The 22,156-nt window shown below is 37.2% G+C and overlaps 1 non-coding gene across 1 annotated transcript; it reads right to left on the minus strand.

Annotated features, from left to right (window-relative positions):
- Window positions 1-21,400: 21,400 nt before the first annotated feature.
- Window positions 21,401-21,507, minus strand: LOC141589091 (small nucleolar RNA R71). Its single transcript, XR_012520045.1, has one exon. It is a non-coding gene; the product is annotated as a small nucleolar RNA R71 (small nucleolar RNA).
- Window positions 21,508-22,156: the final 649 nt, after the last annotated feature.

Here is a 22,156-nt window from a genome sequence, read left to right on the forward strand (position 1 = left end):
TGTCATGCTCCCCTTGATTCTCACACCACAAATTGACGCGGCTCTGAAAGGACCGGGGCAGCGGATAGTCCTCCGGAACCTCGACGTATACCCACCGCCCCTTCCAGTCCTTGCAAGATTTCAACTTGGAAACGGTGACATAACCCGCCTCGGTCTGTATGCTGTACCACCCCGTGCCACCTAGGGTAGTCTGCCGAAGATGGTGTAGCCGGCGGAAGAGGTTCACCGTTGGGGCCTCCCCTTTAAAAATACATAACCATACAAAGCCAACAATCGTCCTGATGGCCAACGGATGCAGTTGGGCCACGACGACATTCATGGCTTTAATTATGGCAGTAACGTGTTCATTAAGAGGAAACCGGAGCCCATACTCCAGGTAACTGATGTACACGCCGATACAACCCAAGAGAGGGCAACAGACGGCCTGATCACCATGAGGAACAACTATTTTATACCCCCTGCCGAAGGAGTAATGATCTTCAAAAAGGTCAGAACCGGAACAACTAGCGAACTTGTTCGTCTAAGCACGATCAGGATTGATCGAACAGGCGTCGCCGTGCCACGAGAAATGCGGCCTCTTTACGACAGAAGGGGTCGCCTCATCATCGTCATCATCAAAACCCTCCAAAAATTGGGGATCAATTTCAGGAGAAGGCGACTTGGGACCCCCAAACCCTATCGGGGTGACAACAAAGTGGCTCTGTTCATCGGGATGCGACGGTTCGCCCCGGCCAGAGGTCTTGGGTTGAGCATCCGCAGAAGACATAGTGACAACAAAAACTTAACAATTAAAAGTTGGAAAAATTTGTTTGTTTACCTTGGAAAAAGTGCTACGCCGAGTAACGCTTTGAAGACTAGAGAGAAATTTCTTCGAAAAAACTAAGAGAGAGGAAATTTTTTTAGAAAATGAAGTTTGATGGCCAAAAAACGGGGCACACTGCTCTATTTATAGAGCAAAGTCCATGAAGCGGACCAATCAGGGCAAAGCCCATGAAACGTCCACCAATCAATGCCAAGCCACGTGTCAAGCATGCAGCCACGGAATGTCAATCGACATACAGTTACAAATCTTCTTCGACACGTTCTTTGGTATCTACTTGCCACCGGCCAGATGATCAGCCAAGCTTGGCAGCACCGACCGGGGGCAATCAAAAACACACGGCACTCTCAACCTTGGTCTCGGCCAGCGCCATTTTCTTTTCCACATTTGACGTCCATTACACATCCATGTGGAGGGGGGATACGGTACGGCCTGAACAGAACCAAGCCGAGGAAGAAGAAGCCGGGGAAGAAGTTCAACTTGCGCAGAATACGCTCAACACTCATCGAAGGTCCATACCACGGCATAGACTACGCTGGGGGCAAATTAATGGGCATATTCTGCACCCGCTGACCGAGTCAACATATTGAGCAAGGTCAAAATCAAAAGACAGCAAGTCAACGTATTAGACAGCCTAACCGACGCAGCCTATCGGCCTGTCACTTGGGTCTCGGCTAGGCAACTAGCCAGCCGGGAAGCATATCCGCGTACTCACATCCAGTCCCCTCGGCATGGAGTCAACCAGGCCAGCCGGCCTGCCATGGGTCCCCCGGCCGAGGGTAGAACAGTCTTTCCACCTGCTAGCCACTTGGCCACTTGGCCACTACGTGACAAAAGGTGAAAGTCTATAAATACTCCTCAATCCTCATTGAGAAAACGATCCACGATTCATCCAAAAACTATCCTAAAACTCACTAATAATCTGGTATAAACTCCCTTATCTCTCTACAATATACTTTGCCAAGTAACATACAACTTATCTCTTTATGTTTACTGACTTGAGCGTCGGAGTGAGTACGCTCGGTACCAAGCCGAGCCCTCAGTTTGTTCATCTTAAACAGGAAAGAGTGAAAAGAAGAGTCAAGCAAAGACATCGTTCAACAAGCTAACGTGGTCACAACACTGCTCCGAAATTACACGCGGAATAAATATGAAAGATAAGAATACGGTCATTTATGCAAAAGCACGCATTCCAAAGAAATACAACATAGATGTGAGATTAGAATCCGAATCATGTGAAACAGTTAAGTAAGGGATCAACCAAAGATCCCATCCGTTCTTATCGCAACTAGAGGGCTTATAGCTCACCCCTAGTATCCGATAGGACCAAGACAAACAACACAAGGCATAACTCTTACCTTGAAAGACAAATACCAATATTTATAACCAAGCAAGACCTTTACTACTCATATATCAAAATATAATTCCCCTGGTAGGACGACAATGGTACTCCCAAGACTCAGTCCTAGTCTAAATCTGGCCAGACTCTCGGGACAGTACAGTTCCCGATTCGACATGCGGCAGAACGGTCCGCATCCAAGACTCGAAGACAGATCGGAAATCGAGAACCCACAATCGGCAGGACAGTCCGAAAGAGGCGGAAGATATGAGCTAAACCCACGATCGGCAGACGATCCCGAAAGAGGCGTAAAGATAAGTCAAGCAATACGGTATAGCATAAAGGCATTATCAAACGAACACTACTCAACCAAGCGATACGAATCAACTTGGAAATAGACTACTAATGAAATGAGCCGATGATAATCTAAATAAGACATTTCACGCCAAATTATGTTCATCAATGTAAATAAGTAATCCATTTCTTCACTACTTGTCACTTGAATAAAAATGCAAACAGACGGAAATGAACCATTCATAATAAGCAAAACAAGCACTCAATTATAAATGACTCAATTTAATTAAACAGGTAGAATAATTCACTCATATTTGAGGTACGATAAATAAATAAGAATGAACGGATTAAAAATTCATATTATGGGTAAATGAGACATTTCATCAAATTTTGACTTGAATAAATAATAAAGTCAACATTTATGATTAATGTGAGAAAAATATATGAATGAACGATATTTAACTTATTAAGTTATATAAAGCATAAGACGGGTTTTAAATAAACCAACCACGAATTTAAATCGACTCAAGAAGGTACACAACCCGAGGCTAGGCCACGGCTCAACCTCATAACTAGGGCCATAACTAGCCAGCCTTAGCCACTGACCAGGCCACAGGCCGCTCCTGCTCAGGCCACAACCGTCACCAACACACCACCTAAACAACTACCCAATTCCGCCAAGTAACTACCCAAATCAGCCACCAAAACCCATGCTTGACTGTCCCAAAACAACCCATTTCTACAACTCTTTCACCGTCCCAAACAGCCCGCATTCCTGCCCAAAATGAACATGTTGTTGGAATATGTGTCCTCCGACAATAATGCGATCACGACTGTTGATCATGATGATCACATGTTTAAGTCTCATCAAAATGAATACAATTGGGAAGTAATATTATTTCATCAATCGGTCAACATATATCGGTAATGATTGGTGACTAGAGTTTGACATTTTGTCATGTGACGGTGGTGATCAGTTGACCCCCTAGGTCATACCTAAAGGGCAACACTCTTAATTGATTATTTAATTAATCGTATAATGTTACGAGTTAATTAAATTACTTGAAAACTGACGGACGATTTTGGAAGTAAAATTTACGTATCATATTGAAATGTGATTAAATAAGATACGGTCTGAGTAATTGAATTGTATCATTACTCGGATGAAATAATTGTTTAAAGAAACAATCGGAATTGAATGAATTGTTATAAATACAATCTGTTGTGATTTATAAATTGGTAAAATATTTTTGGCATAAGTAATTATGAAATTACTAAGTCAATTTTTGTATGTGACGTATTTTATTAATACGTTGATTTTTAATATGTTGAAAATACATAACAAATATATGTGACATGTGACATGTAACATATAGACAATTGACAAAAATAATATGGGATCCATATTATGTAAAGTGCCGAAAATTGGAGGAGTTTTAGCTACATATTGTGTTTATTTTATAATTAGTAAACATAATGATTGCTAAAAAGAATAGGCTTGCAAGCCTAGTGTGCATTGTTAAGACAAACAAGGGCATGCATTGGGTGGGTGTTCTTCCCTCCTCTTCTCCTCCTACCCGGTTTTCCAAGAGGGCAAGGCAAGGGTTTGTCTTATATTTTTCTACATACACTACTTTGATGAGTGTAGTGTATCATTCTATCATTCCATCATCCAAAATATAAGTTCTAGTGAGAAGAAAAATCCTCCTCTTCCTCTCTCATAAAACCGAAATATATAAGAGTTTTATAAATATTTTTGGTTCAATTTTCTACTAAAATTAATATTATACTAGTACTTATAATATTAATTAGATTAAGTGTTAAGCCTTGGGTATAAAGCTTGGGGAGAGATCTTATACTTAGATCTTGTTCATCCATAAGGAAAAGCTCAAGATCAAAAGAGAAAGGTGATCTCTTTTGTGCCCTAATAACCGAAATTCACTATGTAAGGACATGATTTCTCCTATATTTATATTATTGTTTGCATGCATAAAATCCGTTTTAATTTTATGACAAATTAATTATGACATATTTGAATATGTTAGTATGTATATGAATCTACATTTCCTTCAATCGGTATCAGAGCCACGGTTGTTTGCATGCAAATTGGTTAAAAGTTTTTCCGAGTTATATGAATAACAAATAAAACTTGTAAAATTTGTGTTATTATGATATATCACGAAATTATTACATGCATGTTAATATTTCTGGTCCTAAAATGTTTTAGGATATTTTGGTTAATTTTTCGGATTTTTATTGTTCATATTTTACAATAATGGCATTTAAATGTGATTTTATGAGTAAAAATGTCATTTTTGGTCGAAAATTAGCTATACTTCGAATTTTAAGTTGATTTTTGGATATGTTGTCACATATATTATTTTGAGATAACCTGCAAAGTTTCATAATTTTTGGACTTGTTATGCTCGAAAAATGAATTTTTCATTATTAAATTCGGATTTAAGTGAAAAATAGGTTAATATGAGTTAAATTTCGAATCTGGTCATAGAAAATTAATATGTTGTCACATGCAATTTTACAAGATGTGTGTAAAATAATTGGCTATAAAGAAGTCTTTTTGCATAATTTATGAATTTTTGAAGAAAAATAGCATAAATAGTGACATTATTAGTGGAAAATTAATAAAACATAATCTATGACTTAGGAAAAACGTCTAATGTTGCCTTTTATTATATTTTTCAGATCTAAAATTGAAAAGTTAATGAAAATAATTTTTCCATGTTTTTATGATTATTTTATTAAAATCGATAAACCGCAACATTGTTTTTCCGGAAAAATTTCGAAATTTTTAACCTAAGATTTTGAACATTATGAGTGTCATGGAATTTTTCCAGAATGTTCATGAGTTTAAATTTCAAATTTTGAATTTATTTGAAATTTTGTGAATTCTTTGAAGTTTAATAGCTTATTTTGTAATTTTTGGTCCATTTATGAACAATTTTATAAGATATGGGTTAATTATGGTCAAATTATTAGTGAAGACTATATTTTGAGTCCTAAGAGGTTAGGGTAATTAACTTATGCATAAATATGAGTTTATGTAATTTTTGTGATTATAAAACGTTGAAATCACGCAAATCCGTAAAAACCGAGTAATATATGATATTGGCTATTTAAAGGCGATTTAGCATAAAATTTGAGCATGTTCATACATATTATAATGCTGCATTTTCTTTATGATTGTCATAATTTTAATTTATGTAATTTTTGAATTATGTAATTTTACTTAGTATGGCCTTAGATTTTAATTGGTATTTCCGAAATGTATGGGAATATCGATTCGGTTGTAATTTTATTGTGATCTCGTATCACCGTTTTGTAATTTAATAGATTTATTTTATTTTAGTTACAAATGTATAATAGGAAATTATGTAATTTATTATGTAATTTTATTCATTCCGGAGTTCCAAAAGACGGATTACTTCAAGAATGGCGATACATAAAGACGGTGTTACCTCGAGATGCGTGTCACAACCGAAGTTCCAGGGACCAATGGAGTTGGTTTCCGAATATGTAATAGATTAATAGTTTTTCTATTTTAGGAAAGGCCATACTAGGATTTATTTATCTTTATGCTTGCATTTTATTTTATGTCACATGCATCGCTAAATCGCCATAACTAAACATGCATTGTCTTTTTATCGAGTTTATCGACCGTGTCAATTAGAATTATCGTAGTTCACCGCTTTAGTTCACTTAAAACGTGATAGATAATAAATTGACATGACCTCTCGCTAAAACTATCAATTGAGACATAGCCTTACCAAATAGTAGAAACCATGAAAACCTATTTCGCGAGGGAGTGCGCTTGGCCCCACCGGGGTACAAACCTTGTTACGTAGGGGAAGTGGGTGATGAATGTTAATCCACCGAATTCATGTTGATGAGGGATGTATCGGCCCCACCGTGCCCAAGTTAATGTGGGTTTGGATCATGGACACATTTATTCGAAATTTGGATTGAACTCAACAAAAGTATTTGATAAGGGATGTATCGGCCCCACCGTGCCCTTGTCGATGTGTTTTGGGCTATAGATAATTATTAATGTAATATTATCGACCAAGAGTTCTAAAAGTAGAATCGATTAAACGTTAATCCACCGAGTTATATTGATAAAGGATGTATCGGCCCCACCGTGCCTAAGTCGATATGAATTTGGGTCTTGGAATCATTTATCTAGTTGGGTAGAGGTCACTAGAAAAATGCGTAAAACTTGTTTAAATCATACATTTTTACGAGTATAATTAAAACGACATTTGTTTTACTCCTTATATTTTGTTTTGTAGACCACTTCTTTTTCATAACAAATGGCAACATCAACACCAACTCCTAATGCTACACCACTCGCTACTTCATATTGGCTCCGATCCTTTATGGATCGATGTAAACTTGAAAAGAATGGGTCAAATTTCTCCGAATGGGATGCCCAACTCAAATTAGCCGCCGAAGGTGACGACAAGCTTCGTTACCTTACCGAGGCCTCTCCACCCGAACCCTCCACTAGGTCCACCGCGGCCACGAGGGAAGCCTATGAGACTTACCAAAAGGAGTCCGCCGCAATGAAAAATGTCTTAATATTTGCGATGGAGGCGGAACTCCAAAGGAGAGCCTTTAAAATGGGCAATTCTAATGAGATTTACTCCAAACTTGTGACCATGTTTTCACAAACTCCGCGGATCGTCCAATATGAGGCGGCCGCGGCATTCTTTGATCTCGACTTCAAAGAGGGCCAAAAGGTTAGCCCTCAGGTGCTCAAACTCATGGAGCTTGTCGAGACCTTGAAGATTCAAAAGGTTGAAATCCCCAAAGAACTCATCGTAGATAGGATTCTACACTCCTTGTCTAAGGTCAAGGCATATGTGCAATTCCGGGTGAATTTCAATATGCAAGACAAGGATGTGTCTCTTGAGGAGTTGCACAAGTTACTTGTGCAAGCCGAGAGGGACATGGGGTTAAATGTGAACCCCCCCAAGGATGTGCTTAATATTAGCGCAAAGAGTAAGGGGAAGTTCAAGAAGAGTGGAAGAAAGGGTAAAAAGCAAGCTCCCACATTCACCAAAGCTAAGTCTTGTGAAGCTAGCACCTCCAAAGTCAAGAAGGGTCCTCTTGATAAATGCCATTATTGTAATGGCATGGGACATTGGAAAAGAAATTGTTCCAAATACCTTGGTGATATCAAAGCTGGAAAGATCACTCCAGTAGGTAAATGACTAACCTTCTTTTATGTTTCTAATACAACTATGGTAATATGATGCAAAGTTGTGATAATGTATCTCCCTTTTTATTGTAAATAGGGCCTCCACCAAGCAAAGACAAGGGAAAAGAAAAACAAGCATGAGAAACCATGGAGAAGCTAAGGATAGCTTTTATGGAGCTTTGTTTTTCATTGTCTTATTTTAAGTAATGTTTTGGATTTTTAGAACTTTAAGTTTCCATGTTTGACATGGAAAAGTATTTTGGATAATGGTTTGTATTTTGGATGATGGTGACTTGGTTTGCAACCCAAGTCACCCGTTTTATCATTTATCCTTTTTTAATGTTCTAAAATTCATCTTTAAATGCTTGCGTTTTGAAACATAAGATCATTCACTTAAAGTGATCTAATAGACAAATATAATGACGGGTTTCATTATATGTCCACATGCTTAAGGCATGTGTATGATCATTTATAAAGTGATTTTGAGTCTATGAACTCTCTTAAAGGAATGTCAATCACCAAGAACTCATATGAAATCAATAACAATTAGTCTATCTATGAGATAGTTCTCCTTGTACTTCAACATCATTAATTTGTGTCTCATATGCTATCTTTGTAAAAATGAGGACACAACACACAAGGCAAGATAAAATTGTGTACTTGTGTAAATGAAAATCTACGCAAGAGAAAATGATTTGAATGAAGGTATATCTATTTACATAGTATACCGAATAGATGAGATAGTATACCGAATAGATGAGATCTATGGTCTCAAGTTAGTTCTATATGACTAAAGAGACCAAGTGTAGTAATCATAAGAGTATATTCTCAAGATGACTACACGAGGAGACCAAAAGAAGTTTTGAATGAAAATGACTAATGTAAAGTCTTAACAAGCTTTTGACTATGTTTATGAAACGTTTGACCAATAGTTTCAACCATGAGATTTACTTAAGAGCCTAAATGAATCATAGTGACATACTAGTTATGATCGAGTTGCAAAGATTGATATACCGATATCTTCAATGACCAAAGTTTTAACCACGCAAATGTCATTGCTTAACCTCACTATGAAATGGTTAAACCTCCTTCCAAAAGGGTATTTGCGAAGGACGTATTCTGAATATTATTTGTATTTGAATAATGACATTGCTACACATCATTATGACATGAGTGTGTTAGAGATTTAAAAAAAAAAAAAAAACTCTTTCCGTAAGGTTGAGATGAGACCACTTCAAAATAGGCATTTTTGAAAGGATATGATGGGAACATATATGGTTTTATCCTAGTAACTTGGCAAAGCAATTTATATTTATATTCTTGACAAATTTCGATTGAGAAGTCAAATTCGAAATATGTTGAATTGAGTGGGAGTTAGGAAATTCTCATGTGAAGACATGGAATTTAGTGGGAGCTATCATCCTTGAATGTATAAAAGTCATTACTCATTAAAGAATGACGAGCCAATACCTTCTTTCATAAAGAAGCTTTTGAGTTTTCAATTCTGGATGAAAATGGACAATGATGAATCCAATTACATCATGGGATGTTGGATTAGTATTAAAGAGATACACATCGTATCAACATATACATAGGTTATTCATATGAATGAAAATGGGATTACCATTAGCAGTCATGGTAGTTCATTGAACCTGAGAACGGTTGATCTCATGATTATTAGTGACTAATGTTTCCGCCATTAGAATAATCATATACATGTCCAATTATGAATCATATGCATAAGAGCATGTTGATTGGTTTGTGAGCCATAACAAGAAACGTCATGAATTCTCAAGTAGAATCCGATAGCGATTTCAATGCTTGACGGAATGTTCCATTATGTGATAAGAGGTTGCACATTTTGTAGAAGATCCGAGCACATATAAGGATTTATGAGAATCCCAAATCTTTCAAACTTGAAAAGAGAAATGAGAAGTTTTGGAAAGATGGTTGGTTGAATAAGAAGTTATTCAAAGATAATCTTTCCTAGTTAAGCTAGGACTTGTGAGAAGTACTAAGCTAATAATCTTGTCAACTATTACAAGATTCTACAAAACATATACCTAGTGCATTGTGTGTGGATGGAATACTTGATCGGTACAAGTTGTATTATTCATCGCAAATTCATTCGTTATGAGATGATCGATAAGAAAGTTCTTTCAAGTTAAAGAACCAAAACCAAGGTCGAGAACCTTGATGTGTACTTGGTAAAATTCATGGCATGAGAACATGAATGTGAAGGAAATTGCAAGTGTAAGAAGTTTGAACACATGGACACATGAGATGTTAAACTTCTATTGCAATCAATAAAGTGTTTACACTTATGATAAACATCACAAGGTTGTAATATGATATTGACTACCCGAGTGTGATGTCGACATTTGTCGTTTGAGTTATTATTAACTCACTTTGTACATTGTTATATCCAAATGGGTTGTAGAGACAATTGAACCCCGTTAAAGTGAACATGGATTAACATTGTTTTTGCCCATAGTTACTTATATGAGGTGACGTCTTGAAGTGACTAGAGTGTGATGCGATTGATGGCAAGTTCAAGTGCCATAGAGTCATGTGAGATGACTAGTCGATCACATAGGCAGATTGTTAGGAACTTTCTGTCGGGCCTTATGACCGCTTATAGAGTTCTGGCAAATTTATATAGCCTGGTCTTGGCGAGAGCTACTATAGTATTCGAATGAGTCGATTCTTTTGACTAAAGACTATTCTCCTAAGATGGCACAGTTTCATATTAACTTTGATTTGTGTTACTACGACCTTCGTAAATGGGGTCAAATGGGCATATTTTGGGTTATGATGGTTGTGGCTAGTCGAAGGGAATGAGTGCAATAGGAATTGTCCATCCCTAGTCAGGGTTATAACAATATCTCAGGGCCACTCGAGGAGTAATGAACTGGAAATGCGTGGCCACGCTCGGAAGGTATCCAGAGTGGATAAATCCGGTCAATCAGTTATTCTCCAGATCGAGGAAACCACTCTCGATATGATCACTTGCAAGTACGACCTGAAAGACACCTTACATTGAGTGGGAGATAGTAATAGGACAAGAGAATTGGTGACGCACACTTGTCGAGGACAAGTGGGATATTGTTGGAATATGTGTCCTCCGACAATAATGCGATCACGACTGTTGATCATGATGATCACATGTTTAAGTCTCATCAAAATGAATACAATTGGGAAGTAATATTGTTACTGTCAACTGGTCAACATATATCGGTAATGATTGGCGACTAGAGTTTGACATTACGTCGTGTGACGGTGGTGATCAGTTGACCCCTAGGTCATACCTAAAGGGCAACACTCTTAATTGATTATTTAATTAATCGTATAATGTTACGAGTTAATTAAATTACTTGAAAATTGACGGACGATTTTGGAAGTAAAATTTACGTATCATATTAAAATGTGATTAAATAAGATACGGTCTGAGTAATTGAATTGTATCATTACTCGGATGAAATAATTGTTTAAAGAAACAATCGGAATTGAATGAATTGTTATAAATACAATCTGTTGTGATTTATAAATTGGTAAAATATTTTTGGCACAAGTAATTATGAAATTACTAAGTCAATTTTTGTATGTGACGTATTTTATTAATACGTTGATTTTTAATATGTTGAAAATACATAACAAATATATGTGACATGTGACATGTAACATATAGACAATTGACAAAAATAATATGGGATCCATATTATGTAAAGTGCCGAAAATTGGAGGAGTTTTAGCTACATATTGTGTTTATTTTATAATTAGTAAACATAATGATTGCTAAAAAGAATAGGCTTGCAAGCCTAGTGTGCATTGTTAAGACAAACAAGGGCATGCATTGGGTGGGTGTTCTTCCCTTCTCTTCTCCTCCTACCCGGTTTTCCAAGAGGGCAAGGCAAGGGTTTGTCTTATATTTTTCTACATACACTACTTTGATGAGTGTAGTGTATCATTCTATCATTCCATCATCCAAAATATAAGTTCTAGTGAGAAGAAAAATCCTCCTCTTCCTCTCTCATAAAACCGAAATATATAAGAGTTTTATAAATATTTTTGGTTCAATTTTCTACTAAAATTAATATTATACTAGTACTTATAATATTAATTAGATTAAGTGTTAAGCCTTGGGTATAAAGCTTGGGGAGAGATCTTATACTTAGATCTTGTTCATCCATAAGGAAAAGCTCAAGATCAAAAGAGAAAGGTGATCTCTTTTGTGCCCTAATAACCGAAATTCACTATGTAAGGACATGATTTCTCCTCTATTTATATTATTGTTTGCATGCATAAAATCCGTTTTAATTTTATGACAAATTAATTATGACATATTTGAATATGTTAGTATGTATATGAATCTACATTTCCTTCACATGTCAGACCAGCCAGAAAACCTGCCCAGAAAACCTGCAGAACTGACTCAAAAAAATCCTACAAAACAGCACTGCACCGTCCCAAAATAGCTCGCACAACACTCATAAAACCGTCCCACAATAACCCATATTCATCATGGAAATTGTCCCAATCCGGACCAAAAGCAACTGTGTATGGGCTGTCCAAAACAGTCCCAAAATGCACCGTAAAAACTGTCCTAATAACACTCATTCCTACGCATAAAGCAGACCAAAGTTGAGCCAAACTAAGACCACATTTGAGACGGTAACACACCTCGACACTTCCATTGAAACCACCACTTACACACACCTAAACTAGCTTCCAATATCCGTTCAACACAGCCCAAACAACCTCCCAACAAACCACCAAAGCCGGCCTAAAACAGACCCACAGAATACGCCACCCAACACCTTTTCACGACTGAAAAACAGGACACAAGACAAACCAAACGACATTAATTTAAGAAGGAAATTAAGCACAGTTAATTCATGAATAACAACAACTATGACTGGCATGAAAATTGCAGAACCTTAGTGAAATATCCGAGTTGCTCAGTTTGATGTACTACAACGGCTCACAAAGTTCTCATATTAGTTTCCTGATATGGAGCAGTCAGGCTATGCGATTATAGGTATGTTAAATGTAGCAGCAGCTAGAGTAAAGTGTGACAGAATATTTCCTGCCATGAACAACTCGGGAAGCTCAAAAGCCTTATGAGGAAGAACAAGCACCTCCAAGCAACCCGATTATACAGTGCTCGTTCTACAGGTTAGCTGCCATGAAAACACACATGGAGACACATTCTAACAAGGCTCGATATTACATGAAAATAGGCCACATAAAAACACCCCATATCAACATTGTTTTGAGACGGAAGTTAACATACAAATGAGAAAAAAAACGCAAGGAATCAAATTTAATCAAACAAGAGTATATAAAACGACATATAAGACGGAGTTTCGACATTTTTGTCGAGTAACCTATCACCGTTACCTTATAACTTCTTCAACAAACTCGATTCTGACACAAAGCTATTCCGAGTTGTCCGAGTTAATATCTACACACAAAATTAAAAAGGAATTTCGAACTAAAAAAGGGGCGGCTGACCTGAAACGTGAAGAAAGTCAGTCCCTTTATTACATGGAAGGAAGGAGGACGGAAGGAAGGAAGAGTTTGGTGTAAAGTTTATCGAATTTAGTTGAGAATAGAGGCGGGATCTGAGGTTGGAGGTGACGAAAATGGTTCACTGGTTGTTGGTTGTTGGTTGTTGTTGTTGCTGATAGATCGAAAGAGGGAAGGAGGAAATGAAAGGGGAAAGTGACGGAGGGTGGGGACGGACGACGACGACGACAACAACAACAACAACAACAACAACAACAACAACAACAACAACAACAACAACAACAACAACAACAATAATAATATTTAAGTTAGTTGTGTTGTCGGAATCGGGTTGGTTCGAAAAGAAGTAGCTTTATAAGAGAAATGCGACGATCTTTGCTAGACGGTAACATAAGACGAAAATATTATTATTATTTTCACCTATTATTAATATCCGACTATAATACGTATTTTTATATAAATTAAGCTTTACAACATTACTTAGATATAAATCACGTTTAAAATAAAGTTAATTAAATTAAATAATTTAGAAATATAAAGTAAGGTATTAGAATGGTTAAATAAATTATAAATGTCAAAATGAGAAATTCGCGGGTGTTACAATCACCCCATCTTTTAAAAATTTTCGCCCTCGAAACTTGAAAGTAGAAATGAAGGTTATGAAATGTAAAACTGGACCTTTTGAAACCGGTAACTAAACATTAAAAAGGTTACTTAACGTAAGAATTAAAATTCTTTCAAAAGTTTCAAATAAAAGTTTCCGACATAACCAGATTCTCGTCAAAGGAACGGAAGTGTTCTCGTTGGGCATTCAAGAATATCACATTCCAAATCAAAGATAAGGTCAAAAACCAAATTATTTGCAGAAATCCAAAATAATAATACTTCCAAAAACATTTATGAAGGGTTTTTAAAAGTATAAGTCTCCTTCATGGAACGAAATTGCCCTTGTCGTGCACACAAGAACGCTAACTTTCCAAGTCAAAGACTAGTTTAAAACAAAAATCATTCACCGACAAGCATAGGACAGGTTATTAGACGCCTTTAATAACGAGTCCTAACATCCCATCAACGCTAAAACCAAATGAAAAAGGTAATCCACTCAAATCTTATTTTGCAAAAGCCAAATGAAAAATAAAAAGATTCAAGGTTGAACTCAAAAAGGAGTTAAGTTCTCGAAAATATAACATTAAATTTCGACAAACAAAATCATGAATGGATCAAAGTTAGTTAGAAATTGAGCAAAAATTAAAGTAATCTCGGGTTTAGCAATCAAAATCATGATACAGAAGTCTATACTCAAGGAACAAATAGGGAACTAAATCAAATTTTCATTTTCAAACCTTTAAAATAGGTAGAGTTTTGCAAAAGTAACATAAACTTTTGAACCACGAACAAAGAATGGTAGTTTTAAATGTTTAGAAATTGTACGAAAAGAAGAGTAACTTAGACAGCATAAACACAAGGTACGCTAAGAAAGGATCAAACTTAGCCAACAAAAGAGATATGACGAACTACCTAGAGGTAAGAATTGAAGTCAAATCAACAAAGATGTCAAAGATAGAGTTTCACAGGTTACGAGTATCAAATTTAAAAGAGGAGCATGATGAGGCGAGGAAGAGAGGTATGAACGGCAACCCTTATGGTCAAAGAAGAAGGGAAATTAGACAACGAGGAAACGACAGGTACTAAAATCTCAACCACTCCATCATCCAGAATTTTAAGTTTTAATCTTTCCTCTCGATTTAAATTTTAAGTTTTTATAAAAGAAAGACGGAATTCGATTTTAAAACCCCTAAGTTCACCTTGACTTTCCATTACATTTTCGTTCTTCCTTTTTGTTTTTCATCTTCCCTTTTGTATTCGTATTTTGAGGCGTGCGTTCACCCATGGACTGTTCGAAAAGATGATTCATGTCAGCCGACCCCAAATCATTTTGGGATTAAGGCTCTGATGTTGTTGTTGTTGTTGTTGTTGTTGTTGTTGTTGTTGTTGTTGTTGTTGTTGTTGTTGTTGTACATCATCCCAAATGGTTTCGAAAACTTCCTAAGAAAAATCAATCTCTGAACCACATTACCTCCAAGAATTTCCTCAAAATAACTTACGCCACTTTACATTTAAGTTACCCAAAGAAACAAAGTATTTCACTACACTTGTGATTCAACAACTCCCAATCACTAAACATTCACAACGACTTCCACAAAACAAGATTAAAACCACTAACAAGGCTACACTCATATCCAACAACGCCAAAAGGTAACACCAACCTATGTATGGTTATCAACATCCTAAAGGTATCCCTTTCCAAACACAAATCACAAACCTTACCTCATGTTTACTCCTAAGGTAACAACGCTCAACCTTCTGAGCTTTAAAAAAAATTCCAAACATAAACAACAAAGCCAAATTCTATAACTTTAATTACATAGGCAACTCATACTTAACACATGGAATCCACCAATCAACTATACTCACTTTATCAAGGAACTAGGTATAAGAATCACTAAGCATGTCTCACCACACTACCTAAGTCTTTCTAACATCACAACCTCTCAAAACCAGGGTTATGGTTCAACCACAAACAAACTCCACAAAGCCAAATTATCCAACCAAGATTAACATCCTACAAAAGAAAGAGAACTATCTAAAAGGTGTTAAGGGAGGATTAACAAGGAACAAAGGACAAGTTGGGAGGGTACAAGAGTAACTCCCAAGGAAAAAGAAAAGAGAGTTTAGAAGAAGAAGTAGACATTAAAAAGTAAAGAATAAGGCAAGGTACACAAGAACGATGAAGAGGAAGTAGAAGCATTCTATGAAGGTTGAACAAATCTTCAATTCTCGGCAATAGGCACCAAGACTTGATCTCCACATAGGAGCTCACGGTCATTGATCCAAGGGCACAACAATTATTAAATGGCAATCAACAAACATGTTAGAACCTAGCAAAGAGCAAGCATACTACAGACTACCACCTTAGGTCCTTAAGTCTACCCATCTCTCATTCATTATTCAAGGTCAAGTTCAAATTTAAATTTGGGGTACACGTGTGTGCGTCGGGAGCAACATAGGCTCTGATACCAACTGTGACACCCCGCGATAAAGCGGAAAATATAACTTATAAATTCAAGCAGAAAATAGGGAATTTTTGAAACTTTTAAAAACTTAAAGCGGGTTTCATTAAAAAACAAAACACAAATAAAGAATGCGGAAAAAAAAGATTAAATTATACAAACGTGATAGTCAAAGGTGAGGGAAAATATATCCCTCGAATGACAATATAATAAAAGGTGAGTCTAAACAATCCTAATAAACCAACTTTTAGGCCAAAGTGCTCGCTAGCTCACACAAGTCTTCACCCCATGAATGCACCACTAATACCTGTCATTCATGTAAACATGAACGCCACAGTCAGTGGGGAGTAACTCAAGGTTCTCCCAGCCACAAAATGTCGAAACGAACATAACAAAGAACTCAATTAGATAAATCATGTAATATACTTACAAAAGATATGAACATCAATTTTATATATTTAAACATGTCAATTAAATGAGATGGAATACGATGGATCAATATTAGCATAATGGAGACTCACTATTCATGTGAAATAATTAAATAATATGAAAGATAAGAATACGGTCATTTATGCAAAAGCACGCATTCCAAGGAAATACAACATAGATGTGAGATTAGAATCTGAATCATGTGAAACAGTTAAGTAAGGGATCAACCAATGCAAATTACAAGAACAGAAACCGTAGCCATTATTTGGAAAACCACTTAGCAATCATTGTACAGGACGTGGCTACTAATGTCACATTCATACTTATGGCTTGCATCTCACCATAAGAACGGATGGGATCATCAATCCCGACGATCATATCGCAACTAGAGGGCTTATAGCTCACCCCTAGTATCCGATAGGACCAAGACAAACAACACAAGGCATAACTCTTACCTTGAAAGACAAATACCAATATGTATAACCAAGCAAGACCTTTACTACTCATATATCAAAATATAATTCCCCTGGTAGGACGACAATGGTACTCCCAAGACTCGGTCCTAGTCTAAATCTGGCTAGACTCTCGGGACAGTAAAGTTCCCGATTCGACATGCGGCAGAACGGCCCGCATCCAAGACTCGAAGACAGATCGGAAATCGAGAACCCACAATCGGCAGGACAGTCCGAAAGAGGCGGAAGATATGAGCTAAACCCACAGTCGGCAGGACAGTCCGAAAGAGGCGTAAAGATAAGTCAAGCAATACGGTATAGCATAAAGGCATTATCAAACGAACACGACTCAACCAAGCGATACGAATCAACTTGGAAAGAGACTACTAATGAAATGAGCCGATGATAATCTAAATAAGACATTTCACGCCAAATTATGTTCATGAATGTAAATAAGTAATCCATTTCTTCACTACTTGTCACTTGAATAAAAATGCAAACAGACGGAAATGAACCATTCATAATAAGCAAAACAAGCACTCAATTATAAATGACTCAATTTAATTAAACAGGTAGAATAATTCACTCATATTTGAGGTACGATAAATAAATAAGAATGAACGGATTAAAAATTCATATTATGGGTAAATGAGACATTTCATCAAATTTTGACTTGAATAAATAATAAATTCAACATTTATGATTAATGTGAGAAAAATATATGAATGAACGATATTTAACTTATTAAGTTATATAAAGCATAAGACGGGTTTTAAATAAACCAACCACGAATTTAAATCGACTCAAGAAGGTACACAACCCGAGGCTAGGCCACGGCTCAACCTCATAACTGGGGCCATAACTAGCCAGCCTTAGCCACTGACCAGGCCACAGGCCGCTCCTGCTCAGGCCACAACCGTCACCAACACACCACCTAAACAACTACCCAATTCAGCCAAGTAACTACCCAAATCAGCCACCAAAACCCATGCTTGACTATCCCAAAACAGCCCATTTCTACCACTCTTTCACCGTCCCAAACAGCCCGCATTCCTGCCCAAAATGAACATGTCAGACCAGCCAGAAAACCTGCCCAGAAAACCTGCAGAACTGACTCAAAAAAATCACACAAAACAGCACTGCACCGTCCCAAAATAGCTCGCACAACACTCAGAAAACCGTCCCACAATAACCCATATTCATCATGGAAATTGTCCCAATCCGGACCAAAAGCAGCCGTGTATGGAAATTTGAGACGGGAACACACCTCGACACTTCCATTGAAACCACCACTTACACACACCTAAACTAGCTTCCAATATCCGTTCAACACAGCCCAAACAACCTCCCAACAAACCACCAAAGCCGGCCTAAAACAGACCCACAGAATACGCCACCCAACACCTTTTCACGACTGAAAAACAGGACACAAGACAACCCAAACGACTTTAATTTAAGACGGAAATTAAGCACAATTAATTCATGAATAACAACAACTATGACTGGCATGAAAATTGCAGAACCTTAGTGAAATATCCGAGTTGCTCAGTTTGATCTACTATAACGGCTCACAAAGTACTCATATTAGTTTCCTGATATGGAGCAGTCAGGCTATGCGATTATAGGTATGTAAAATGTAACAGCAGCTAGGGTAAAGTGTGACAGAATATTTCCTACCATGAACAACTCAGGAAGCTCAAAAGCCTTATGAGGAAGAACAAGCACCTCCAAGCAACCCGATTATACGGTGCTCGTTCTACAGGTTAGCTGCCATGAAAACATGATGTGACCATAATTGGCGCATATTTAGCCCCCGAATTACCATTGTTTCCATGCTTTTTAGTGCCTATTTGGGTCATTTCTTATCTTTAGTTCTTTGTTTTGCATATTCTTTGAGATTTTGATCCCTCGGTAGGAAAGGAGTAAGAATCTTGCATTTTCATGGCAAAACGAGGCTAAATTGATCGTATTCAATGACCAAGCATCAAGGAGAGACAAGACTAGAAGGCCTTTGTACATATTATAGTAGAAGAGCATTGTTGAGAAAAGGATCCTTGAGTCCCCAAGGAAATCCCCAAGGAATTCATGAAGAAAAGGGAAGAAAAGAAGAAGAAAAGCTGCTGCCAGACAATCCGAACGGATTGTACACAATCCGTCCGTCCGCCCTCACCAATCCGAGCGTCCTTCATAGGAATCCGCTCGGATTCCCCGTCGCCAATCCGAGCGTCTTGACCAAGAATTCGCTCGGATTCTCCAGCCCAGATCCGGCCGTCCCGACTCCCATCCGCACGGATTTCAGTACAGCACGTTTTCGTTCTTCAAGCCACGATAAGAGAAGCCCTTCTCTCGGAGAATACCGGAGTCTCCTTGCTCAACTTAAAAAGTGTAATTACTAGTTTAGCCCTTAGTTAACCCTAATGCATCCTCCTAATTTGCACTATAAATACCCCATTAGTCTAATTAGAGGAGCATGTTCTTCTTATCAATATTTAGAGTAGTTAATATTAATCAAATCTCTCTTCAATATTGTAATCAAATATTAATCAAGTTTTAATCCAAGTTTTAGTTCTTTAATCTCTCTCTTGTTCTTCCTTTATTTTGGGTAATTAGAAGATTATTGGGCTTATTGGGAGATTGACAACCTTCCATCAATCATCAAGTTCTTCTATTATTCTTTGCATCTTTATTATTGGAATCATTAGTAGGTATAATCTCTTAATCCCTTTTTAATTATTGCTAATTACTTTCATTTATTCATCATGTTTCATTATGTTAGTATGATTGACAACCTTTCTAGCATGATCAATATGATAATGAGTGAGTAGTCTCTTAGCTAGGGTTTAATGGGTGATTAGGGGAAACCAACATGGGGAATGATTCACGCTTAAATTAATATGCTTTCATATCTTATTTGCTTGCTTGTTTTGATCTTAATACATGCACATGTTATATTTGATGAAATGCTAAGCCTATGAATCCTTGCATTTACTATCATCTTCTATCCTTTCAACTTGACTTGTAAGACATAACCCAACTCGAGTCTTGTTAGACCATGCATGTGTTGAGTAGGAAAGATTAAGTCGACTTGTAGGTGTTGTACAATCTAATCGATTCGGCTCCGGGACCCAAACTTTCCTAGGATTGTAAGATATAACCCAACTCAATCCATCACAACAATAATTGCTTGCTTATAAATTGAGAACATGTTTGTATGATCATATCCCATGAATCCCCTATGAACCCATGACACCCTATTGCCTTTAATCAATTGTTTACACCCCTTATTTTATTTACCTTGTTAGTTTACTTTCATTGTTATTTTAGTTTAGTAACCTTCTACATCAACCCCATTTGTGACACCCCTTAGACACTACTAGCTACAATAGAATTCTCATTTCAATACCCGTCCCTTGGGATCCGACCTTTACTTACCTCTTTACTAATTGTAGAGTTGTTTGTGGAGTATAAATTGTGTTTTGTATCGACCATTGACCAACGACCACATATGCTTAATTGTGAACACCAAATGGACTCGATCAAAAATGGCGCCGTTGCCGGGGACGGTGTTTAATTGATTTTAGATTTCTTTTATTGTTTTTAGTTGTGTCTTTTTCACCTTGGGGAAGTAAAACTCCTCAAGGTTTGTTCTAATTGTTTTCTAGTTGTTTGATATTTTGCATGTCTAGAAGGCTACAAAGAGATTTGTTACCTTTTGACCGTGAAATCGAAAGAACCTTGACGAATAATAGGAGACTTGTTAGGAGGAATTTGGGAGGTGTTGGTGAAGTTGTTTAACCCACTAGTGAGTTTGTCAATCCTTTCGCAATAGAAGGAGAAGAGAACCCATTAAACAATACCACACAAAATCCACCTACAATGCCTAAATTTTCGTCACACTCTATACCCACCGAGGAGGATTTACCAAATGGTACTCCTACCCCACAACATCTTACCGGAAACTTTATTGCCAAGTCCGCCTTCATCCAACTAGTTGAGAGGAGCCAATTCGGGGGAATGCCTAGTGAGGACCCTCATTCTCATATGGAAACCTTTTGCGATTATTGTGAAGCTATCTCTCAAACGGGCGTGACTCAAGACCAAATAAGATGGGTCTTATTTCCTTTTTCGTTAATCGGCACCGCAAAGCAATGGTTGAAGGGCCTTGATAAGGCCACCCTTGGAATAGATTCTTGGAAGAAGTTAGCTCTAGCTTTCTACAAAAAAATCTACCCACCGGAAAAGACTAACATGCTAAGAGCTCAAATTACGGGTTTTAAGCAAAGGGATGAAGAATCTTTGTATGAAGCTTGGGAGCGGTTCAAAGGTATTTGTCGCTCATGTCCTCACCATGGACTTAGCGAATGGTTTTTAGTGCAACAATTTTGGAATGGTTTATATGAAGATTCAAGGAACATTCTCAATATGGGATCAAATGGAATGTTCACCGAAGTTGATGACAATCAAACATGGAACAAGATTGAGGAGATGGCGGTCCATAATTCACAATATAGTAGGCCTCGCAAGGCTACTAGAGGAGGAAAGTATGAAGTGGATTCCGTTACTCAATTGGGTGCTCAACTTAGTGCTCACATTGACACAATCAACTTGAAGTTTGAACAAGCTATGGCTAGACTTGAGGAAAACTCAAAAACATCAAAGCATCATGTCAATGCCATGACGGCATCCTCATCAATCCCAAGTGGGATATGTGAGAATTGTGGAACCTTGGGTCATGACTCAAGTGAGTGTAGGGGAACAACCGAACAAGTTAATGCTTTCCAAGCTTAAAAAAGTGGTACCCCTTATTCAAATTTTTACAATGAAAACACCAAGTTCCATCCAAATCTCTCATACAAAAGCCAAAATGTTCAAAACCCTCAAACAACATACACTCCACCACCCATGAGAAATCAAAATCAAAGACCCTTTTTCAATCAAAACCAAGGCTACCAAAATCAAAATCCATACAATCACCAAAATGACCAAGGTTTTGATGTCCAAAAA

Source organism: Silene latifolia, chromosome 6 (genome assembly GCF_048544455.1).
Source record: "Silene latifolia isolate original U9 population chromosome 6, ASM4854445v1, whole genome shotgun sequence".
In the NCBI taxonomy this organism is placed as follows: Eukaryota; Viridiplantae; Streptophyta; class Magnoliopsida; order Caryophyllales; family Caryophyllaceae; genus Silene; species Silene latifolia.